General features: G+C 37.7%; 1 long non-coding RNA gene across 4 annotated transcripts in view; it reads right to left on the minus strand.

Annotated features, from left to right (window-relative positions):
• The window catches only part of LOC122838176, a 141888-nt gene that overhangs the window by 115196 nt on the left and 291 nt on the right, over window positions 1-26401 (minus strand). For all 4 annotated transcript variants that reach the window (XR_006371849.1, XR_006371850.1, XR_006371851.1 and 1 more), the window contains exon 2: window positions 23755-23923. This is a non-coding gene — a long non-coding RNA (uncharacterized LOC122838176). The remainder of the gene's footprint in view (window positions 1-23754; window positions 23924-26401) is intronic.

Here is a 26401-nt window from a genome sequence, read left to right on the forward strand (position 1 = left end):
TATTAACCCTTTCATAACGTTTTTGCTAGAGTTTCACTAAGAAGCAGCTCATATAATGTGAAAAGTTCCACAGCCAGCAGCAATTAGGTACTACCTAGGTACTAATTGCTGCTGGCTAGTCTGAAGGAGCTGAGTGGGGGAGTCTCCAGGTGGGGCTGCTCTCTGAGATGGAAGCTCAGAACCTTGGAAAGTGGAGCTCAGAAGAGGAGCTGTGTCTCCTGGGAGGAGCTACATCCAACCAGGAGTTTTGCACAGATGAATGGTTGCTATGGGAGATTAAAGGATTTCTCAAACATGCATAAAGAATCAAGGCAACACTCCAGATATGCTTTTGATGAGGGGATAACATTATAACATGATGTAAAGCAAAAAAAAAAAAAAAAAAAGTAAGTTTTACATAATACTGCCCCTTTAATTTTGAAAAGCGAATACATAGATTTTAACACAATAAAAGTTGTAACGCAATTAATTGCATTTCATATTTTTACAAAAAGTCCCGAGGTGGAACCTTTGTGTTGCGTTTCTGGTACACCCATAAATCTGACACATCTCAACAACAACAATCCGCTTCTCTTGGCCCAACTATGGGTGGTGGTATATTTTTGCTTTAAAAAAAAAAACAACTTTCTAATTGGACGTTGGAAAACGCTATTGTCGTGTGCAAGTTGTCCTAGAAGGAATTAGCCTGTCAGCCTAGAAGAACATCTCAGTGCTAAAGATGTAGCAGCAGCACAGACAGCTCTCCGCACCGATCTGATGGTTGAATGATCTGAATAACAGATTAAAAAAACAACAAAAGTGTTTGTTGTTAAGCTCATGTGTTCTGTACTTGATCAGTATTTTGGCAGCAAAGAAGGCCTTTTGTCAATATATGGTTTTCAATTAATCTCAGACCCTGCAATTAAAATTGCTTGAAATTTTAAACTGAGACCCAACACCACTTTATACACATTGTCGCTGACAAACCTTGGGAAAACTCTGTCAAGTCGTTGCATTACGCTTTACTTATTATATTGTCCAAGTATTTACAAAGGGATTGTTTAGAAATATTTCTTTAAATCTATATTTCCTGTTCAACATTGTAGAATTTCCTTGAAACTTATCTTTCTCTAACTGTAGGCAGAGTGCACAGATTCCTAAAAGAGTTAAACTGAAGTCTCACATTTTTTCACCTTTGCAGATAAAAAAAGGCAGAAGAAGGAGAAGAAAAAAAAATCAAGAATAAAGGTGATCCAAAAGATAGATCTTGCCCTCATGTGGGGGGCAGTGGTTGCAGGGGATATGTATATCTGCAGATAAAGCCTTCTGTTCCGAAACAGTATTTACCAGGCCTTTTTAGATACACATCAGCTGTGAAGCCATGGGTCCAGCCTTCATTATGCTGTGTGAATCTTCCCTCATTTAGTCCGGATAGCATCTCCTTTCTTCCACCTCCAAATACCCCTATCCACATTCCCATTCGCTCTGCACAGCTAACAAGCAAGATGCTACTGTTGATGGTGGCAATGTAGCTGGAAACAAATGTCTTTGTTCACTCTTTGTCTGAGACCCCCGTGGTTATGTGTGTGTGTGTGTGGATTTTTTTTTTCATCCTTCTTTTAGCAAATCTCGAAAGAGCTCATCGCCCCCCCCCCCAAAAAAAAAAAAAATCAAAAGGTGTTCCAATAGACGATACAAAACCCGATGAGAAGAAGCGGTGCAAAGACCATCAGCAGATATAACATCGAGATAACCTTCAGGACTTTTAGAAAGGAAGAAAAAAAAAACACACACACACAATTGGTGGTAGAATATTCTGAATTGTTTATAAAGTATTCTGCTTTATAAGCTTAAATTTTACTTTGGAATGCCTGATCCTTAAATAACCCCATGTTTCTTGGATGTGAATGCAGATGATGTATGATACGCTGTCAGATGACATTTAATAACCACGTTGTAGTGGTTGGACACAGAAACATTGATTTCATCTCCCCATAGAAACACCCAGATACGCCGATGAAACAAACTGTTACATTTAAGCCAGTGTTTCTCAAACTTTTTCAGGAGAGTAATGCTTAACACATTTAACAAACACTCACGGACCGCCTCGCTTGAAATCGCCCCAGGAATTACACAACATCTTAATATATATGCAACCTGAAATAAAAATATTAGTCGCTTAATGAGCTTATTGTTAATGAGAAGTGTTCTGTTTTGCAAATGTGACAAAAATGTGAATAAATCTACTGAAAGTGTGAATTCTAGCTTTGTTAGGTGCAAAGAAGGATTTTATTTTAGGTGTACTATATGCAGTTAGTCAGCAGGGGGCGTGCAGCAGGACCCGATATTTTGGTAAGCTAATTGCACACTTTGAGCTCACGTCACGGTAAATACACGATTGTCTACATGCAATACCTTGTGGACCACCAGGGGGCGCCCGCGGATCACCAGGTTGATTTAAACCAATAAAACTGATAATTTTTATACTTGATATTTGGGTAAATTTCAAGTCAGATTTCTGAGTCAAAATTAGTTAAATGTCTGTGACTTAAATAAGTAAAATTCCAAGCAATGTTTAGACTGCACTCACTCAACAAAATATTGTTCAATTTAAATTTTTAGAATAGGTTCATTCAAATTAAATCATTTATTTACTTTAACAACTTAGATTCAAGATGTTTAGTAAGTTAAACTAACTGTACATCTGGACAGTTTGTCCTATTAGCTTAAGGGTATATCCACTTTTACATAGACATTTCAGAACCGACAGGGAAATGGCTTGTACTTTCATAACTCAGAATGATCTTCTTTATTGTACATTTAAACTCTGGTTGATGAATGTCATACACACTGAAGGACACGGTTTGACAGCTGCAATCATTAGAGCATTCAAACAAGATTTATGGAGACTAAGGATCCCCTCTGTCATCTTTGCTGAGACCTTCTTGGCTGCATAATCGGGTCTGTAACGGGCCAGAAACTAGCATTAATGTTTAAAAAGTTACAGTTTCAAAATCACTCCTCCGTCCAGCCATTTCGTCTTTTTAAAGTTGTATAACAGAGATACCAGAGAAAGCACCGGGTTGATGAGAGTTGTCTCAAGATGTAATAAATGTGGTCAGTAATTCACAGGAGTTACTGACTGAAAAAGTGGTATTTTTACAGAAGGTCATCAGAAAGTGACAGTCACGTAGTAGTCCACAGCTTGTCTTGCCTGCTATTCCAATGTTTGTTACTGAATGGTTTGCGATGAAACAAAAGGATACTGAAATAGTACCAAACATTTAACGTGTATTTAAACAAGGTGTCATACAATTTATACCTTGTTAAATTGTCAAATTTATCTTCCGTTAGCAACAAAAGAGTGAAGAAGCTCAGCTTGCTAGCATGTTTATGTTTAGTGTTAGCGCTGTCGCCACAGTAGCGAATTCTCATTATAAGCTCAAATTTGTTGCTCCCACAAAGAAACTTTCTCAACAAGTCTTATAAAATTTCTTGGCTTTTTCCAAGTTGATAAATTCAGTCACTATTAAGATACTCGCCTTACCATTTTCTTCTACACAGTGCACTTTCAAAAAAAAAATCCTTAAAGTTCTGTAAGTTTGACTTCTGCATTAGCTTTCAATAAACTGGTTATACCTAGATACAAACTTTTATTCTTCCTCCATCACACACTTTCTAAGCCATACATTTTTTGACTGATCTTAACTTTCACTACGTTTACAGATTGATTTATACTACAACCCATATACAGTATCAGCCATAGCATTTCTGCTGAAAACCACATGACAGATCCAAAATAACAAGCAAGTTGCCAAGTCCTCAAGAAGAAAAGCATCTACTGGTTTTCTCAAAGTTTGCTACCTTTGAGAAAACCAGTAGATTGCCTCAATCTACTGGTCTGTTCTCTTATATTAGTGTGAATAAAGCCACTCTAATTTATATAGTTATCCATGTGTATGTAATTATAATGGATTATGCACAAGAAAAGAATAAGTGAGAAAAAACACCAAATACGCTTAGGGTTTTTAAAAATAGTTTCTCATTTTTATTGGATTAAATTTACTTTTTATCCCGGTGGTCCATTTATGAACATACCACAAGTCACAGTTAATTATTACAAAACGTATTGTTTTGAATATTTTTCGAGGGATACAAGTTCCAGTGACCAACGTACTAAAAGGAGACAACAGAAATCCAGGGGTTATTTTTAGGCAGTCATTTATAATAGTCAAAGAATATTTGTATATTTTAATTCCTTCCCTACCTGTAAGGGAATCGGCTCATTGCCGCTTCGCATACATACATGATTTATTAGCAGTCTTCGTGCCGAGGGAGCTAGTCTGGCTCCACCTTGGAGGGACTGCTGTTTAAATCTCTTAAAGGCTCTGATAATATCAGAAAAAAAATGAATACATGTATACTTTTGAAAAAGGAGTTGCTAAAGGGGCCTGAAAACCCGCTAATTACTATAAAAGCAGCTCAGTTGGCTACAGCTGTAGCTGTTCAAGAACATTTGCAAACTAGTTTTTCAAAATTCCTTTTTAGAGTGGAAGGAAGGTTTTACTTCAGAACGTCTTATCTTGAAATCCTCCTGTTTTTGTGAAGTAAATGCATGAGATGCTACACATTCCTGCAAGCTGACCCCCATCATATCTCCGTCAGAAACAATAAATACAGGAAAATACTTCTTTTTTTTCATTCTGCATTCAAAGACAGACTCAGCTTCCTACAAAGGATCAAATCTGGGCCTTTTTCATGTGTAGTTTACATAATTAAACAAAGGTTAGGCTTAAATCTACCTCCAGCAACAGTTTCCTCACTTTTTTTTATGGGTAAGCACTGGTTACGTGATGCTCTGCAAACTCATAAAACCCCTGCAAAGGTAAGGAGAAGAAGAAAACCTCCTCTCATTGGCAAGATGTTCCTTTTGACACTATTGACATTTTTGCCTTGCGAACATAAGGCCAGGGAAGCATAAACATTGGCTTGCTAGGCGTGCTCTCGCGCTGATGTTAAGATGGGACCGTACCCACATCAGATTTCCGTCATATTTCACCGGCTGACTAGACTAAGCACAAGTCAGAGGTATGAGCCGATAAAGGGTGTCTTTCACACAGCAACAACACGTACCAGTGTGCTTATCGCCTCAGTCCCTAACATGCAATCACAAGGAGGACAGGAGGAAGATTGTTACATTTGTTGATTTGTTTTTTTTTTTCCTTCTTCTTCTTCTTGGGCTGATAAAGAATGTGGAATCTGAGAAAAAAAAATGCTTTTTTTTTTTGCAGGCATGACATGAGCCAGCGCTAAGGCAGGCCTAGATTTGCTCCCATGTGTCTTAATGTGGATAAATATTTTTTGTTGTATGTGTCTTTTTTTTTTTTTTTTTTAAGAAAGGATTTTAATTCTACTTTTCAATTGCATGCTTTTACTTTGGAATATGAAGTAAAATATTTATGGTATCACGTTTAATTTCCATAAAAATGGCTCCGTTCTGTGCGGGCTTCGTCCCAGACTTCCATTTATTCCCTCAGTTGTAATGACAGGAATTTAAAAAAATAAAATATCTAAGTGCAACTTTTAAAAATCCTTTTCTCCGGCGTGAAAAACTCACAGTTGTAAGGCGCTAATAACGTATTCATCCGTAGGTAAACATCCCTGCCATGTCCTTTATAAACAACGGCGATGAACAAAATGAAAGTGATAATTTCTCTGCCTTTGAGAATTCTCTTATTTAATTCTGACAGTAAACTCGTGGCTGTTACGGGGTGTTAAGTAGGATTTAAAACTTGTCAGACAAGACATGTTTGAAATTGCTTTAAATAAGTGCACTGTGTTGCTGTCAACCACGGGCTTAGAGGAAAATATCCCCACAATTGAAGCACTCATCTGAGCTCAGAGAGCTCTGCCCCGGCAACCAGCGCCAGAGCCTTCCTCCTGCTCTCACACGCCACAGCCCTGCTTGGACCCTCAGCACCCCCTGCTGGGCAAACGAGTCCCTTTCTCACTACTCTTATTTGAGCAGTTAGCTGTAATTTTCTGTGTCATACATTTAAAACCGGCGTTGACACGTGTAATGATTGGGGAAAGAAGCGACTCTTGTTGATTGACACTTAGGACCACGTCTTTCCGGTTGTTGATTCCTGCATAAATTGAGCGGAGAAGCGAAGGAAAAATAAAGGCTCTGTTCTAGGGGGCAACGAAGTAATCTTGGTTCAACTTCCTTCTTTCACTTTTCCCTTTTAGTAAACGTTCAAAATATTGTCTAACGTGTTTCCAGTGAAGCTACTGCAGAGTAGAGCTGATCAGGTTTATATATCAGTGACTTGAAATTAACAGGAGTCACCAAGCAGAAGCTGTTGAACCAAACAAATGTATGGATGAATTTGTATTTATTAATATAGAGAGTGCATTTGCTTTTCCTTGCAGTGGAACTTTTCCACATTACAGCCATAAACTTGTGATAGACCAACGCAAAGTAGCACATGGTTGTGTAGTAGAAAGAGTTTCAATATGTGGTTTTCTGAATATTGTTACAAACATAATTCTTTCCTTCTGATGACAATTGGTTGTGCCTTGATTTTATTTAGGGGCATTCGAGTAAAAAAGGCTTAACACAAGTGAATGTCACACTTTTTGGATTTATATTTGTAGAAGATGTTTAGTAAGACATATAAAGGAAAGGATGCAGGATTAAAATAAGTTTATGCTTCTGCCTTCCTCCCTTTTTACACAAAGTTATTAAAGGTTTTTATTAAATAAACTAAACTAAACTAAAAGCATGCCATACCTGTTTTGTTCTACTTTATTGGCCTATTTCAAAGAATCCCCCCAAAAAAGTAAGTGAAAGTTTGTGTTTGTGGAAAAATGTGAATGTTACTAGAATTAATTACTAGCACAAGGCTTTGACCTGAATATGTCTATGAATGCATCTGCATAAAAGGTAGTTATTGATTATTGTGTTTCTGAATGTGCAGTTCTAATACCAAACCCATCTGGACCCCCAGAGTTTTCTCTGCTATTCTGTCAAACTCCAACTTCACAGTATGGAGTTTTGTATGATAGAACAGAACAGGACAGAAAGAAACAGTCATGAAGGGGAAAAAACAACAGAAAAAAGCTGGAACTTGCGAGGGACAACTAGTTGGTTGTCCTGGATTTTATTAGCGTGTGAAGAGGAAAGTGGGTTGGAGGCAAATGCACGCCACAAGTTTACAGATTTTAGTTTTATTTTTACTAAAAATTGTTGAAAGCCATTTCACTTCGTACTGTACTGCCACATAAATCCCAGCAAAGTAGATGAAAATTTGTGAAATGTGACAAACTGGTAAAAAAAAAAAAAATCTACTTATATCAATCTCTAATAATAAAGAAGCGTCGTAACATTTTGATAACATGCCTGTAATACTAACTATGGTCACGGTGTAGATTATGACCACTCTTCTTTGGTTTATTTTATGCACGGTTCTCTACAGGAAAAAAAAACCTGCAGTAAAATCATTTGAAGACAAACAACTCTTACAATTCACCAGCCTGAGCCTTTATTGCTGATTCTGCATTTAACCTGCCTAGCGGTAATGTTGGTCAGATTCTCTGACTTGATTCTCTGATTTGAGAGCTTATTTTACAGTTTTATCTATTTTGCCTAGAGAAAATACATATTTTTTTTCTGTGTGTTGACAAGGTAACAGACCTTAAATAAAAATCTAAGCATTTTTTTATTATTATTTTTCTAACATTAGATTACTCAAGATGCCAAATGTTTTGGGTGGGTTTTTTTTTTATAGGTTCATTGTTAAAATAAAAGAAAATCCTATAATTCTCCCTTATTTATTTATGTAACATTGTGTAATCTTCTATGCCAGCGTTAAGGAGGCCCCAGAGTAATGTCACCTTTCCTCTCCAGACCAGAGGATAAGGACTGAAACCAGCTGTTGTCGTGTTCTTCGCACAACTTCATGCGTCGGTGCCGGATCTCGCTCTGTCTCCGAGAAAAGACGAGGGAGAGCAAGAGCCTAGTCGTGATTTAGGGGACTAAACCTCGGCGGCACCTTGTCCTGTGATCTGCCGCACTCTCCTGCCAAGATGAGTCTTTATCATACAAAGGGATTAGATTGCCCAGTGTAAGTGCCTTCAAGTTATTAGCACCTTCTTATACAAAGTATAACAGCAAACCCAAAGACATTGATTGCAGGGAACAGTTCAAATATGATTTCCTTATAGCTATTAATATGTATGCCTTAAATAGAAGCACACCGCTAAGCAGCTTATGATATTATGAAAAGAATGTTCCCTCAGGGGCATAATATGCCAGCAGTGACAGCAAGGAGAGATTCGTATTTACCCAGATTGGCTGTACTTACGTCAAGCATTCTCAGAAGCTTGTGGGAGGGAAGATGGGGCAGTGGCAACAGCTCGCTCTCGATAAGCACTTACCGTGAATAAAAGACAAGCATGAAAGTGAGGTTTAGCCTCTTTAAAGATTCCCGACCAAATGTAGAGGCAGATAGGGCAGGTGCCTTTGGTTCCGGACGTGATTAGCTGTCTGCGCCGCACTGTTCCCACAGAAATGAGACACAGCGGAGACATTGTCCAAGCTTGTCCAGGTGGGGGACCTGTCATCCCGAACCAGAGCTTAGCACGGCAGCGCTCGGAGCGAAAGATTAGGACCCAGAAATTCAGATTTTTTTTTTTTCTATGAATGCTTAAGTCAAAAGTACTTTTTTTTTCCTCCCCTCCCTTTGCTCCTTCCTCTTGCCTAACATCAGCTTTCATTTTATTTGCTCTCATATTATATTGAACATAAAGACCTGTTTTTTGTGTCTTGTGATTGCTTTATAAGCCCTTTTTTTTTTTCCTTAGATGCAAATGTTGGAAGGCATCACCAAACAAACGGGGAAATCTGCTTACTTTGCTTAAAAATATGCAATGTGTTCAAAATTAACACCGCTCTATTATAGATCAATACAACAAGGAAATAATCTGCAGAGGGGCATTAAAAACAGATCTGATAATTACTGATGCGCTGTGTGATTGCAGAAACAACCGGCACACGTTAATTGAAATATATATACATCTATATATATATTGATACATATTATATATATTTATAAAGAGAAAATAGGGCAGTAGAATTTGATACAAGGCTGTTTTTCTGTGCTCAGTTTCTCCGAAACGCTCCATGGACCAGGTGAGCAGCCAAGCATGAAGGGCAATACATAAGTCAGGGGCTTGTATGGTTCAATGTGTGAAAATAAACTCGATATCAGCTATAAAATAAAATAAAAAGAGATAAATGCAATTTTGGTTTAAAATTTAACACCATGAACTCAAAAGATTTAAATATTTTCAAACAGCTAAAAAGTAGAAGTTTTTGTTTTGCCTAAAATAAGTTTATTTCTGTAAAATGATCCCTTTGAGGGGCTTTGAGGGTCAATAAGTCAGATTTACTGCTCCAGTGAGAAGATATCTGTGATGGATTGGTGGGATTATTGGTCAGTGCCAATGACTCAGACTGTGTTGTGGGGGGGTTTCACCCCTCTCCCTTTCAAACTAGCTCTACAGCACATACAAGGAGAAATAAAAACAAGTGGACTCTGCCAGCATACTGTATTTGGCTTGTATTTTTATTTTTAAGAAAGAATGTGAAAATCCCATTTTTAGACTGAGTAATCTATATTTCCTTTCATTTATAGTTATTGTAAAGCACATTTCTACTGTGAGTACGGCGTAGTCACTGCATTACTCACAAGATTTGTAATGCATCATAACATTAATGACAGCATTGGTGTTAAAAAAAACAAAACCATCACATTAAGAGTCCTTGCTGGAAGCATCATATAAACTGATAGGTTTGCAGCGCTGAGCTAAGTGGGTCAGTATAAATCTAAGTAAGAAATCCTGCTTTCTGCTGTAATCTTAAATACTATAACTAAATAATTGCATAAAAACAACATATTTCAATTTAATTGGACATTTGGATTCAGTTAAATTACTGGCGTAAATGTAGTAAATATGTCAGCAGCATTTAAAATGAAAAACAGGTTATATTAGACTTTCATGTAAGGCGGGTTGATCTATTACTTCCACAAGATATTCCTGTTTAACTGAGAATTACATACTTAATTTGACCTACTTGTCTTTAAAATAACATTTAAAACACTCGCTGTCTCCCAAGAAATAACAGCATCAAACCTAGAGAGTGAGTGGTGTGTTGGATTTTGAAGACTATTATGGTTTGAAATAAGCATGTCTGTAACATTTTTTGCTTAGTATTCTAAGTTTATCACTGTTTATCTTGCCATACAGGCTGAAATTTTGAAAAATGTGTTAATTGGCCTAAACGTGAATGAAGGGAATTTGTAGAAAATCAAGTCCTGTCACCTCTTTGCAATATGTGCTGCTTTTAACGTCTTCCTGTTGTGAATAGTACATGTATGCTGAGATAAATACGGTGGAGTTCACCAAGTTAGCCATCTACTAAGAAGTTAGCCATCCACCTCAAAATGAAATTTAAATCCTCTATTTGTTCAACTATGGGGATGCATTTGTAAAATTACACAGTCGAAAATGAACAGCAATAATTTGGGTTTTTTGGGTTAACATTCATTTTTTCTGTCATAACAGAAAAAAAAATAGGGTGGAGGAGGATTCATTTCTCAAACATTTTCACCATGTTATTCATTCATTTATAAATATCACAATTTCAAACTAAACTTTAGAAAGCTAAACATTTAGCTTGCAAGCTAGATACTTAGCATCCAAGCTAATTACTTTTGCTTTATACATGCATAACAAACATTTAGCATTAAGCTAAATATTTAGCTCAGAGGTACATTTGATCAAATATCCAAATTCACTTGCTAATAGCTGGAAGTGGACTATAAAAATAAGAGCTAGGTTTACCAAACTTCTAAATAAACTCCTGCTGGTGAGAGTGGTTGGCTTCAATTTTTCTCCCAACATGTACAACATTTCAGATTCATAGAATGAGCCGTTTTAGCGACAATACAGATGTTTACCAGTGGATCCACAGCAACAGTGACTGTAGCAGTGATCCAGTCTCACCAGCAGGAGCTTATACAGAGGTATGAAAGCTCCAGTTTTTACTTTAATAGTCCACTTCCAGTTATTTTCAAGTGAATTTGCATATTAGCTAAATATTTAGCTCTGAGCTAAACATTTACCTCACTAACAGTTTGCTAGCCTCAGATTTACTCACCTCAGCATGCTGAGTTTGTTTAAGTGACTCCTAACAGGAAGGTAGTCAGAATCCATTTTTTAAGTGTTAGCTAACTGACACAAGCCAAGTGTTTGTGTGGCTGAGCTCTTCACAAAGGACACCCATACTTTATGGACATGACAGGACTTCATGTTTCACAAAATGCGATTCCTTTCTTCACATTTACGCCTACTGAAGCTGTGTTTAGACAGGCCAACGTGCATCATAAGAAACACTGACAGCAGCTTAACCGCTTTACTTACTGATGTCCTTCATTCTAATGTGCTTTATCAAAATCTCACAACAGCATAGCAGCAGAAAGTGCTCATATTGTTAGTCTGAACTATTACAAGACTTGTGTGGGCAGAAAGTGTTGGCCCCAACCAGCACCGTTAATGGCAGTGAGCAATTGTAACTCTGTTTGAACAAGGCAACAGAATCATTCTGTAATTTTTATTATGCTAAAGATAATTTTTGAGGTAAAAATGCATATGAGGTTTCAATCTAATAGAACAAGCTAGTCGATGCTCGACAAGGTAGCAATGTTGAACATATAAATGAATCAAGAATGAAATGTCTTATTGCACAGAAAGAGGCAGAAGAATAACTTTCCAGGGACAATTCTCTTGTGTGGGTAGCAAAACTAATGAGAAGGTTATCAAACAGAAAGGTGACAATTTTAGGCAGTCTGAATGTAAAATAGTGGTAAACAGTTTTGGAAATGTATTTCATATCTTTTGTATTTTTGTTCAACTTAAAAATGCAAACTGTCATCAGAAATGTTATCAAGTTTACAATAATACATTGTAAAAAAGTACTTATTTAGAAGTCTCTGAGTGATGTAATGATTGCCAACCAAGATACAAACCCTTAATAAGAGACAATCTTAACATTCAGCGTCATAATTTGGCAAAAAAAAACAAACAAAAAAACTTCAATTTTTCATTGAGTATTCTTTTTTTTTCAGAAATTATTTCATCCACATGTTAAATTTATGTGAAGCTAAATGGAATAAGTAACGTTTGAATACTCTACAAATAAAATAAAATTAAGTGGTTAGATAAAGAGGATGTTGAGATGTAAGAAAACTCTTTGAGGTGGACAAATAAGTGGATAAATAACTATTTAGTGGATAGTTTACAACAGGCACAAAATGCTTCGATGCTAGTGTTACTCACATTACAGCACTGTTGGAAACAGGTTGAAAAATCCCACCCTTTACTCATATTATTGAGAAATTAAAAGCTATACAGTGTTTACAGAAGAAACATATACATTATCACATTAGAATAGTCTAAAAGCCTGTAGTAATACTTCCACAACTTTCTAGCAAGGTGTGATAATGGCAGCTAACATGTTAACAACTACAGCTACATGCTATATTGTCATCATAGGCTCAGCAGAGCATCACCTTAAAGTCATTTTTAGTATTTAAAACTGAAGCTAAGTACCACAAGCTGGCAAAAATGTAATGCATAAATATGAAGAAGGACCTCTGTAACACTAATCCTTTTACTCCAAAACAACATGTAAGAATATTTACCTGATGCTGCCTTTGACTGAATTCAGCTCTGGCTAGCTAACACGACACACATTCCAGATAGAAACAGCAGCAACAGCACTGATAACGCGAACAAAGCCGACACAAAAACAACCATGCTAATCAGAGCAGAAATGAACCATGGGTGTAAAAAATTAACTAAGCCCCCTGTTAATATTACATCATTAGCAAACTATATTTAAAGAATCAGCATGGAAATACTGTTATGCTCACAGTTATTGTCTTTATCGTTAGCCCAGGTAAGAACCCTGCTTATTCTTCACAGTACTCCAGATATTGGGTATATATAACAACTATTTAACGCATTATCAGATGACTCCATTGAATGTGGTGGAGGGGAGGATTTTCTACCCGTCTTAGCCTCGGTAAAAGGTTCAGTAATGAAGCGTGTCCCATGAAAGATTGTAATTTTGAGCTCCATTTAAATGAAGACCACAGTATTCTGAGGTTATCAGACTGGTGAGCAAAGGTTCAATCAACAAATCCTGAAAAATACCAGCAATGTTTAAACATATTCAATGACAACTTACGTCCAAATTGAGTTGAGATACAGTATTCTTAGAACACTTGTATAATTGTATTTTAATGTACATGATGTAAGTAAATGAATACAATTTTTAGTAGAAACTATTTTAATATCAAGAGTTTGTTCTTTTAAAATCTACCTAGACTCACGTTGAGCCCGTCTGACCATGGAACTCCAAGAGTTTACAACAAATTTTACCACTTGAACGTGACTGACATCACTTTTAAAAGTAAGTTCAATTTTCATGTAGAGATCATTTCTGATGTAAGTAAACACATGCTGAAGGGGTAGAAATTAGATTTCATTACATACTAATGATATGATAGCATGACATTTTTGCATGTCTCGGTCAAAACCCACAGCTACTCAATCAACATGGAGGACATGGCTGTTGAGAGAGGATCTGCCGAGGGTTCTGTTGCTATACATTTCGAAAAAAATAAATAAATAAAAATCACACACACACTTCCAGGACATGAAACAGCAATTAGCATGTCACTGTCACCCATCCACACACGCCCACTTCAATTTGAACAATTTATTCATGCATTTATCGTACCGAAGCGTGTAAAAGAACACTTCGTAGTTACAGTATGTTCGCTGTTTAACCTTTCAATTTTTGGGGGGGGCTGAGGGGTAAACTGTGGAACAATTTCTCTGTCAGCACTATCGCTCAAGTGTTTTGCATATACTGTTATGGCTGCCTGCCGAGTGCGGGTGACCAACAGCAAAGAGCTCCGGGGCGTTCAGGCTGATGTGCGTGCTTGCATCCAATCACATCTGTCACAGTCGCAGCATTCTCTGGGGGTCAGATCGAGACGCGCTGATATTTCACGCGGCCCGTTTCTACTGAGCATGTTGCAAATTATAGAAATTTTCACATCATAAATGTAGTCTATGGCAGAATTAGATCAGTCATATTTCTTCAATTTCTCATCTCAGATATCAAAATAAATTGCGCAGCGGCCGGACGACGCATTAGAAACGCGGCGATACAGAAAATGCTACAGTGGGCAAGGCAGCCACAGAGAGAGACCCGGTCGGTCGGTGCTGTTAGCTATCCACACAATCACAGTTTTGCAAAGTAGCCCTCGCTGGGTCAATTTGCTCTGTTGTGGCAAATAACAAAAATATGGTAATATGCGTATTGGTATTGCACTAAAGACCTCCTGAACAGGCTCCAACAATGATCACACCATGACCCTAATATTTATTGACTCAATTATCCTTCTATCTCCACATTTTGACCGTACACTTGGACTACTTATTTGTCCTGTGTAAAAGATGAAAGCAGGTGAAAAGTGCAGTGTGGAGCAAAAAGAAAAAAGAAAAAATGAGAGAGCGAGAGAGTGTCAAAGAGTTTCATTTAGAGGAGGAGGAGGGTATTATGAGCACATTTATCCAAAATTGGAAAATAATGAAGAAAGATTAAAGCCCTCCCAGTATTTTTTGCTCTTCCCAAATGGACAACCAGTCCTGTAGTTGACAATGGGCCGCGGAGAGTTCCAGACACCATTATGTGCCACAAATGAGAGAGTGACAATGTAAAAGCCTCTTTTGGGGAGATAGAGGGAAGGAAAGTTGAATGTGGCATACTCGTGCACATCTCCTTTTGTAGTTTTTCCATGTATTTTTTCTGTTGTGGCGCGACAAGACGGGAGATAAGCACTCACACTGTCTTAAATGAAGCAAAAAAAAAAGGGATGGAGGGTTTTTCACATCCTCCATTATGGCTGTTATTAGACTACGCATTTGCAAGTGTGTTAGCTCCACCTAGACTTGCCATCCTGACCTCAACTTTTCTGTTTCGCCCAGAAGAGAGGAAAAAAAAAGTGCCGCTAACACAAACAAACACATGCACCTGCTCATTCAGTACCCGCTGGCCCCTGATTGGCTTATCAAAAGACCCAAAAATATTCTTTATTAACTGTTTGTATTACATTTTTCCGGAATAAATCAATTCGTTTGAACTGTGGGCGCAGTTTAAGGTGCACATGACGGCTTGAGCATTATGTTCAGATGGGATTGGGGGGGGAGCGAGATGAGAACTACAGCCCCCCATCACCTCAACCTAAGCTGAGAAAATACAGACAACCAGGTCACAGAAATTCTGTCACAAGTTATTGGGCACCTAAGAGTGTGGGAAATCCTATGGTGCAATATTATTCTCTGTAAATCTCAGACTGTGAATAACACAAGCCAAGCAATTTAAGCAGGAAGGTCATAGCAAAGTAAAGCAGGAAAATTGCCAGAAGAAGAAAAAAAAAAAACAGGCTTTCTGAGAGAGTGAAATAGACGAGAGATGAAGGGAGATGAAAAGTTGACGAGCTACCCGGGCAGGTCTACAAAAAGTAATGAATATCCCTCGGTGTGGAGCGATTTTGAGGAACTGTCATTCTGAATGAAGTGAGATAAAAATTATATTTCTCCTAGATAAAAAAAAAAAAAAAAAATCTCAAACCATTACAAAAGTAGAAAGGACATATGTCTGCCTGATGCTGCCCTTAATCCAAGACAAGGCCTGACAGCCGGCACCATCAAATGTCAGAGCGCCTGAAGCATCAAAACACAGTGATTATACAACACATATGAGAGAAATGAAAATAGACTATTCAGTGGGGATGGATGGGGGGGGGGCTCTATATTGGAATATAATATAAATATGAACTTTGTATTTAAAATATATCTCCATTAAATGTTAATAATCTTGCCAGTTCCATACTTTTTCTTAAAAATGAGAAAAAAAATTGTGATTAATACGCAATAGTTCAGTGGATGTCAAAACTTTATATAGCGTGTATTCTCAGTGTGCTATGCCTGACAGTAAGCATAAACAGACCGGCGAGGCATTGAATGGCTGATTGAAGTGTTATTATGTGTTCCGTTTTATAATCGAAAGTGGAAATTTCCTATTTTTAAGATGGAAAATTTCACAGAAAGCTCTCTAGAACCAGATTCTGAGTCTGTGACTTGGTTTTTGGGTGGGCCACCCACTTTCCCCATTGACCGCTGGAGACACCAGTCACCAACTAATATGCATAAAAGTAAACTAGTGATGGAGCAACTAGGAGATTATGTGTTAGCGTCCTTTAAGAAATGCTAAAAACTAACAATTTCCTCTGTGTTTTCAATAACTAATTCAAAACACAGTGAACTGACCCAGAACTAGGAATGGACTGATGTAAATTTTTGGACCAATATAAATATTTGACATTAGTACTGCGAAAACCGATATTTGTTGATATTGTATATATCAATCAATTAAGTTTGTTTGTTTATCATATTTCAGCAACACAGCAGTTCAAAGTGCTTTGTTATCATGAAAACATAAACACATCATGAACACATCACACAGTCAGCAGTCGTGAAAACCAATAACAGACGTTACATTTTGACAAGAGCCATCATTAAAATCATTATCACCTCAAATATGTTGGTCAATGTTACATATTTTAAAAGCAACTCTAGAAACAGATTTAAAGGAACTCAGTGTTTCAACCTTTTGAGATTCATGAAACTAGTTTGTGAAATTATAAACAGTCTGCATTTTCTTCGCTTTTTGCCATCAAGACCAGATTAATATGCTATGAACTTGAAAACCGCATTTTATGTACTGTTAAAATACTGTTTTTACCGCAACCCACCCACTCAGCTCCTTCAGACTAGCAAGCAGCAATTAGCAAATAGCTGGTGGAACTGAACATCTGCTGAGCTCAGTATGTGAGCTACTTTGCAGTGAAACGCTGGTAAAAACGTTGTTAAAGGGTTAATAGAGGAGCGATGTTGTGCTGACTTCCCTTAGGCGAAGTTTCAGGAAAAGTAGGAGGTTTTTTTAAAGAGACAGAGACCCAATTTCAAGGCATTAAATTGCAAAATCAAATTTCTTTTAAGTCATATGAAACAAATAGCCTTTTTACTCAATACTGGCCCTTTAAAACAGTGGTCTCAAACTCCAGTCCTTGAGAGCCGGAGTCCTTCAACTTTTAGATGTGTCCCTTATCCTACACACTGGAATTAAATGGTGACAGTGTGTTACTAGCATGCCGCCAAGCTCTACGGAGCTCTGCTAATGAGTTAATACTGGAGCCAGTGGTGAACAATTGAACTAGTTCTTCCGTCCAGCATGCCATTGTATTCATCGCACATAAAACCCTTGAAGAATATCTGAATCAGCGTCAATGCTACGAAGCAATAAGCTCTATGGTCTGCATTACATCCACAACCAACCAAACATGGGAGTGGGGGAGGCTAACTTTTTCCTCCCACCCTTTCCACTTTATATGTATATATATATATTTATCAGTTCAATCTCTTTTATGTAGTGACGAATGAATTGAGCAGCCATAGATTTCGCCTTGTGTCGCACAAAACAAGGTGTCCTTCGTGGGAGAATACAGTCATGCTTCTCATTCCAAAGTCTTAGTGCTTTTTCCTTGAATAAATCATCCACCTCTATTGAATCCTTTTCATTCTCCTACACAGGCCCCACCATTCAGAGAGAAAAGAAAAGGACTCTGAATTACTTCAAGCTGGAGAGTTACCTTGCATAGAGGGGAATTAAGGACCATTTGCCAATATTGTGGATCAACTATGCGGGGAAGAAAAGCGGCATTCTTGTGTTACCTGGCTGGGGAATAAAGCCACAATGGACTTCAAACAAGAAACCAGTGCACAATCTGCCGACTGATTTTTTTACCTGAGGGACCTTGGACTTTTTTTTTCTACAACAAACAGTTTGCAGCAACGACGAGCATAAAAGAGAGCGTCTGAATAGTTGTATTACCCTCCTGGCCTTTGTCAGGAAGAATGCGGGCCATTCATTGCACGTCAATGGGTGACCCCCAGACTCATAATTCGTCAGCGTTGAGCAGCGGAGTAAACAGCTGCCTTCAGAGGCTGTTGATTTTTTGAGAGCTGTTTAGGTGAGGTTTATAATTTGGAAAGTTTTTGCACATATTTTGGGAGCTATAAGCTCCTTCATGCGCCCTTGTCTGTTGAACACTGGTTGAACCCATTGGAACAATGCCGCGAATCGCAGAAATCAACACGCACGCACATCTTCCTGTTGAAGCGACAGAAAATCAGAGGTGGCAATACAAAACATCCAGCCGGTAAAATCAAATAATCTTTCAGAAGAGGCTTCAAAGTGAATATGCAGGTGTGATGTGTGAGTCGGCTGACTAACCCCGGCTTGCTCTTCTGGGTGCCCGCACTCTCCCCCCCCCACCTGAGTGACACTCTCTTGAGCTCTGCTCCAGTTTCCAGGCCCTCTAACAGTGAGATAAGACTCTTATCACCGCCAGGAGTGAAGATTTGGCCTCAATCCAAGGGGAACCAACGGAGCAGCAAAACCACTGTCTAGACACTTAAAGTGAACTAAAAGCAACAATGCTCCGTTTGACAGGAAACACTAAAGGGCTGTCGCTGCGGCACGGCAAGTCGTGGAGGCTGTAGTTCAGACAATGTCATTGTGCGAGAGCGCCTCAGCAGATCCCTTCCTTTTTCCCTGGACTACCCCTCTTCCCCCACCCATCGCCAGCTAGCATGAAACCTCTGCAGTTCCAGAGGAAGAGACGCTGGAGAGATCTGATAAAGTACAGAACCAATACTTGGCTTATGACACACATGAAGTTATATGAAGATATATATAGTTTTTTTAATTTTTATTTTTTTATTTATTTCTCGGAACACATTCGATACGTCGACATACAAAGTAATAATTCCACTCGAGCTAAATACGTTCAGGCAACAGGCAAAGGACGTTTAGATTAACAAGTTTCAGGTGAAAACCACAGGTGGTATCTGTACGTTAGATAGCAGAGGTGAAGATTTGCCTTAGAAACAAAGCTAAACGACAAGAAATGGCAGCTAGCTAGCTAACTAGCTAGCGGGCGGTGGCCGGAGCGTGCAGGAACACGAGGCTCTGCGTGTCATCTAACGCCTCTCCAAGCAGGAACTCAACTGGAGGTTTTCCCACAATATGTGGTTTTAAGAGGTAAAACAAAAACCCAGATGTGTTTGAGATCTAGAGATTGCTTTAGATGATGACACAAAAACGCAGCAGCCAGAAGCAAAATTCTGCCTTCAGCCCTGTGATCCTGATGCTTAAATTACTGATCTGTAAGGCTTGATGTTTAGAACCCATTTTGCATCTCTTAAAGGAGTAAATATCACAGGGACTGATTAGCGTATGTGATTGCAATCTGGTCTGCATGCTCCACAGAAACTGAATGATAATGTAGAGAAACCGTCAAAATAACGTGAGCTAAGCATGAGGAATTTTGATTGAGTCGATGGGAAACGTTTTGTTGACATTTTTCTTGTAAGAATGAACTATAAGAAAGGGAATGGAATAAATTATTGGCCACATGTGACCCCTGCTGGTCACTCGGCTGGATTTCCCTGCTCCTTTCTAACCACTCAAGTGCTGACAAAGTCAAAAGATTGCCACAGCAATGTGGGGGTGAAGATTCTCCCTTTGGTGCTGGAAACCCGGGCAATCGGCATTTTACTCTGTAACATGTCAAGTGTTGCAATTTTGGAAGTAATTAGAGGTGCATTGTGTCATCAGCCCATTGTGCTGCGATTAAAAGCATGACTTTACTGTAATAATGATCCGTAAGAGGCTGTGGAAATGTGTGCGTGCGCTACATCACTGATTAAATTAGACCTGAAAGTGGAAAACAAGGTTGCCGAGTGGTTCAGGAAAAATGTTCACAGCAGCCTATTATTAAACAGTATATCAACACATAGTCTAATTATGTTTATCAGGAATTGTTGACATCACTGGCAACAAGCATACAATCACCGATGATATCAGTTACAGCTGATGTAAAGGCAGCAGTAAAGCAGATTCACTGAAAGTGAACACATCTCCATTAAGATAAAGAGATTTTACACTGCAAAAACTCAAATAATTTTGGTCTAGTTTCTAGTGGAAGTATCTCGGTACACTTCAAACAAGACAAAGCCAACTTATAAGTAACTTTTCAGCAACAAACAGGAGCTTGTTTTAAGTCAATAATTCCTTAGTATTGCTGAAAAATTACTAGTTTCATACACTTATAACATTTTTCTTATAGGTGAAATAATCTACCAATGGAACTGATACTTTTTCATCAACATGAAGGATTTGTTCACTTAAAACAAGATCCTGTATCTTGCTGAAAAGTTACTTATAAGTTAGGTTTGTCTTATTTCAAGTGTACTAAGATACTTGCACCAGAAACTAGACCAAATCTTATCAAAATCTTACTTGATAAGATTTTGTGTTTATGCTTTTTTTTCTCTGCATTAGCATCCTTTTGTTAAATCTACTGTTGGAAGGCAGGTTTAAAATAATTGAAAGGAAGTTATTATACAAAGGTGTAGGTCAGTAGAAACCAATGTGAACACAAGACAGAAACCAGTAAGGGAGGCTGCCAAGAGGCTGATAGTAACACTGAAGAAGCTTCAGTAATTGCCAATAAGTACTAGTTGCTGTCTATGTGTAGAACAATCTGGTGAATCCTTCAAATGTTTCGGCTAAGAACTAGAGTGGCAAGATGGACGCATTTTCTTCTAAAGAAAAAAAAAAACATCCAGGGAAAAAAATCTCAAAATAAAATCCAACTGAAGTCTTTGAGCAAAGATTTTGTTGGTTCTGTTTGTGACAGAACCAACACACAAAGAAATGTGGTATTTCCAACATCATGCTAGCCTGGTAAAAACTGTGCTGAGGTTCATACAGAAGGTCTGGACCCTCGGTTATTTAGAAACTATTGCTTGATGGAGGCATAGACTAAAATCTTACCCAATAGCTGACATTTGGCCTCGATTTATTTAGTGCACCAGTTTGACAAAATGAAGGTTACAAATCCCCCACTATGATATTTTAATATTTTTGGAAGCGTGGCCAATATGCCCAGAGCGACTTTGTTCACTTCTTCCAATGCCATTGATAAAACTACAGGCAGACTACAATTCTGAAACAAAGATCATCATTATCATTCACAACTTCTCCTCCTGTTCGCTAATTGGCCCGGTTGAAATTCTACCGCAGGAATCCAACTTAATGGGAGATGTTCCGGACGGAGCAGCAAAGGGAGATGAGAATCATCAAAGTGGATGAAATTGTGAATAGTTCCAAGTATCAGTCAATTTTGATCCAAAACTTTTGGGAGTCTGCTTGACAGCTGAAAATGAACTTGAATTTCTGTTTTCAGTATCATAGAAAGTCCAGCCAAATCAACAAAAGAAGAACTGTACCTGAAGAAAAGCAATGTTTTGAAATGAATCTGCCACAACTCTGGCAAAGACCTGATGGTCATTTTTACAACTTCTTTCATCAGAACTGGTGGAATGTAGTAGACCGGTTCCAATAGCAGCAAGAGATCATCAGCTTGATGCTACCTACTGTACTTGAGCGTTGACAAAGTTGGTAATTAGTGAGACCAAATAACTCTTTCTAGGAGGAAGGATAGAAGATAGCCATGAAATGTCTTTACTTTATCATCCTACATGGATTATATTTGCAACATATTAAGACTCACTCAAGCTAACTGAGAATTACTAATGTCTGGTTAATTCTGAGGATATTCAGTCAGAAATCTTAGTAAACTAAATAAACTCAATATCTGGTTTAAACCACTTCTCTCTCCGGTGTTTATCATAGCGAATGACTACATTTACTTTTTACAACTTGCAATCAACATTTGACATAACAGAAGAAAAACAGAACTTTTTCAAAATAAAAGTATAGTTTGTGTTTAATTTATTTGTGTATTTTCTTTTTTTAAATGGAAGGCTTTCACATAATATTGTATTTGTTTATGCTTTCTATGTCACTTTGTACATCTTGATCACTACAAAAGGCTATGAACTTAATAGATGTAATTTATTGAATAAATCTATTTTATAATAGGTTTGGGGTTTTAATGCTCTTAACAAAGTCACTGACTGGGCTTAAAAGCAATATTTGTTTGTTTGGTTATTTGTTTTTACTTGTGAATGTGTTTGAAAAAGGAATTTTTTTTCTGTTCAATAATTTGTGATTGGTGAAAACCAGCTTCTATCAAAATACCAGTTTGGATACAATAATAATTATGTAACAAAGATTTCCAAATAATAGTATTTCTTTATGTAACAGATGGCGGCCAATTTTTGTGACACATGTAGAGTTTGAGTTGTTCAGTTTTTAGGCTCCCTGCACAAATCAATGAGTGAGAAATCCCAGTCTGCCAACGCCATCTAGTGGATAGAGGTGTGTAATTGTTGCACCACATGAAAGTGTTGAGCATAACTTTTACTTTCTTGGATTTCTTCCTTAAATAAGTGGAAAATAAACTGGAGACAGAGTATATATTTGTATATGTATATATATAACAATTAAAATATCATCACAAATAAGCAAAAGAGCAAATTAAATGCTGAACTTATTACTGTTGAACTTCAGAGTAACCTCTAAATTCAGTAAAAGTACTGCCTAGCACTATTTTGCAATTATCTCCAGTGCTGTATTAAGTCAGGTGTACAACAAATTTGGAGTTTTATAAGGCAACTACCTTGTCTTTCTGAGATCAGGTTTGCCAGTCAGCTTGATGGTTTGGTGACAAGAAGCTCAACTTTTCACTCCTCAGAGTAAAAGGTCAGTTCCATCTGAATACCCAGTAGAGTTTAGAAAACTCCATGTCTTTACGTTTGTGATGGTGGGATGGAAAAGGTATCTACTAACATGAAGAAAATATTTCCAGGTACGTCATTTTTAAACCCCACAGAAAGTGAAAAGTCATGGATTCCTGCTTAGAACAATGGAGTCAATCTCAATCGCACAAGGTGCAACAACTTGAAACATGGTTGCAGGTCAAAGAACGATTAAATGGCCTACCATTGTATAGCACTCTATCAAGTCAGAGGAATCCAAAGCTGTTTTGCTCTTGCAGGAAAAAGACAGACTTGTCTCATTTTGACAGTAACACCATTTCAGCAAAAACATGTTTTGTTCTCCCTGGCTTTTTGTCAGCAGAGCCTGCTCATCATCCATTTCCAGAGTAAATTTCTGCCAAAAACTCTGAAATCTTTAGATTAATCTCAGAAAGTTAGAAAAAAAAAAACAGACAATTTGGAAATCTCTGAGTTTCAAATGTCGAAAATTTGACATTTGAAACTCAGAAAGTGTCAACGTTTTTGTAGAAGATTAATCTAAAAAATTTCTTCATTTTCTAGCATTTTAAACTTTTGGAGCTCATAAATTTCCCTTTTTTTTTTTCTAGGAAATGTCTGAGGTTAATATAGAAATTGACTTATTTATTTTTTTCCTCTCTACAAAGTCTTAAAAATACGCCGCCATAGGACTACCAAGCATGCAAACATGCATGTTTACAGGTTCTGGCTGCAGTTTAAAGTAATTATTATGCAGTTTGTTATGTAAAATCAACTCTTTTTTTTTTAGCTTTAGATTACATTGTAATGTCATCAAAAACATACCTGAAGTGTTGCTTTGATTCATATTTGAGAAGTCCCCTCGCGTCACCTGGTAGCCATTCGGTTTACAGAAAGAAGTGCAGCTTAACCGAGCGCTGCCTTTCCCACGAAGCTCCTCCTTGGTGCTGCGCTCTCCGAGCCGCCCTCACCCACAGCCTCCGCCACTCGGCTCCTTCAGACAAGCGGCAGCAGCAATTAGCAAACATGTGGCGGAAGTGTGGGTCTGCTTAACGCATTATTCGAGCTACTGCTCTGTGAAACGATGGTAAAAACGTTAATAGAGGAACGCTGTTGCGACGGCGAGTTGAAAGCGGACTGTCAGAAAGAGCGTGAGCCTCTTAAAGCGACAGAGGTCCAATTTGAAGACGTTACATTGCAAAGTCACGTTTCTTTTAAGTCCTGTTTGATATATACAACAATTTTATAAGAACAGAAAGTCATAATTACTTGGTTGTGCTATATTAAATTGCACTGTCTGGCTGGAAAATTCATAATATTACATAGCTTTGCTTATGTAACCACTATCTAACCAACTGGTGCAGCATTATTAATAGTTAGCTGTGTGGAATTGTGTCTTTGAAAGTCCTTGTCTCTTAAAAAACGGGTAGGTTCAAGGCATTAGTGTTCATTATTTTAAAAGAATTGTGATGTGAAATTTTCTTTAAAAAAAACATGAGTATGCAAACAGGAACTAGAATATTTCATAACGCTGCTCCATCTGTAACCCCAATAACAGTGTTTTTTTGTTGTTGTTGTTGTTGTTTTTGCCTCTAATTTTCATCTAGTGAGGTTCAAAGGCTCTAAGAATGCAAACACATTTCTAATACTGAAAAGAAAAAAATCTGCTCATCTAAAAAGAAATTGTTTAAATATACAGCTTGTATAAAGGAATCCGTCTTCTGGTGATGCACCAATCCTCTAAAAAAAGGAGGGTAATCTCATACAGTTCGTACTGAAGTTGAAGTTTGTTGTTGGTGTGCAAATAAAAGACAGAAAGAGGAGATACAAGAAAGTAAGGGAGAGAAGATAAGAAGCCACTCGACTCTTTCATGTTGCAAGATGCAGGAGCAGATCGGCAGCAGAAGGCGAGTAATATGGCGACAAAAAAAAAAAAAAAAACGCCCAAAGACACGAATCCAACTCTCAAATGTTTCTCTCTTTTCAGATTCAGAACTGCTTTGGCTTTCAAGGCAATCTCAATGGGCAGAGGGAATCCTGAGGCCACCTAGATCGCTCTCCAAACACTTAGCAGAGACACTTTCTCTTAAATCACCTGCTATCTTAATCTGACAGCCCGACTCGATTACAAGGCAGAAAAATTGCTTTCCTTGCCACCAGCAGTCGTTGGGAAATTATCTTAATTGTGTCGTGATTATGCCTCAGAGCTCCAGTGAGAGCTTTTCCAATGCTCCTTTCAAACACAAACTCAGCTCAGTCTCAGGAGGAGAAGGGATGGTTCATAATTCTGACCAAAATGGACAACAAACATGAAAGAAGGAGGATTTTAACAGAAAAGCTGCTTGGATAAATAACATTAACCCAATTTCTGCGTCAAAATTTAAGGAAGAAGTCAACTGGAGTGAAGTCAACTTTTCCAATATTTTGACATTCTCCAAATACAATCGCCTAGGTATTTTATTGGGAATTTATGCGAGAAGCTAATAATAATCGATTAGCAAAAAATAAAAATAAATCAATTCAAATTTGACCCAAAGGAAAATTCAATGCAACTCATTTCATCAAGTACCTCATTGTTGAAGGTGATGCTGTTAGCATGAAGCCTTCTCAGCTCCTCTGGGGTCATAGTTCAGGTGTGATTGGAGCATTTCAGATGTTAATTGGTTGCTTCCACTTGTAAAAATAACATCTCGTTGGCACTATATGTCGTGGCAACGAGAAAAAAGAAAAAACCTTCCAGTTGCCCAGCATCCAAAACCAGGTGGAATAATTGTCGTGTTCGGCTCCACTTAACAGAAACGAACTATACAAACTATATCTCCCAGCTTTCATTGTTCTGGAAATATAACGCGAACGAACCCGCTTTATAAAACACAGAACATATATATGTCTTTGAAGTCAGGAAAAGGACGTTTAGAAAAACGTAAACTAGAATGCATATCCATCTCTCATTTAAAGAGCCACGTGCAAAATCCTCTGACGTCAGCCGAAGCGGCCTCTGCATCCGTCGACGTAAGGTGCCTTTTAGGTTTTCAAACCAACTAGTGCAGGGCCGTCTGACTAAAAATTCGTATCACGTTTTTTAAAGATTCTGGCGGTTTCACAGTTTATCACGATAAATATAAATCTGACTTATGTTTTTTCCTGACTGCTTGTATATACGTTTGTGGCCTATTTTACTCGCAGGAGTACAAGGTAAATCAAGGCTGCAACAAAAGTATCAATTACTTTGTCCCAACAAAATTACACTGATGAGTCAATATGAAATTGTAGAAAGAGATGTAGAATGTAAACTGCTTTTATTGTGCAGAACGCAACATAAAAAATATGCCAATTTAATCACTTTTTATTTTTATTTATTCATCAAATTATTTAGAAAATAATTTGAGTTTATTCCATAATATCCACAATTTCACCTATAATACTCAGGATTTAAGTATTCAAGTGTTGCAAGTATGTACTGGAAGACAAA

The sequence above is a fragment of the Gambusia affinis genome, linkage group LG10 (genome assembly GCF_019740435.1).
Source record: "Gambusia affinis linkage group LG10, SWU_Gaff_1.0, whole genome shotgun sequence".
Classification (NCBI taxonomy): domain Eukaryota; kingdom Metazoa; phylum Chordata; class Actinopteri; order Cyprinodontiformes; family Poeciliidae; genus Gambusia; species Gambusia affinis.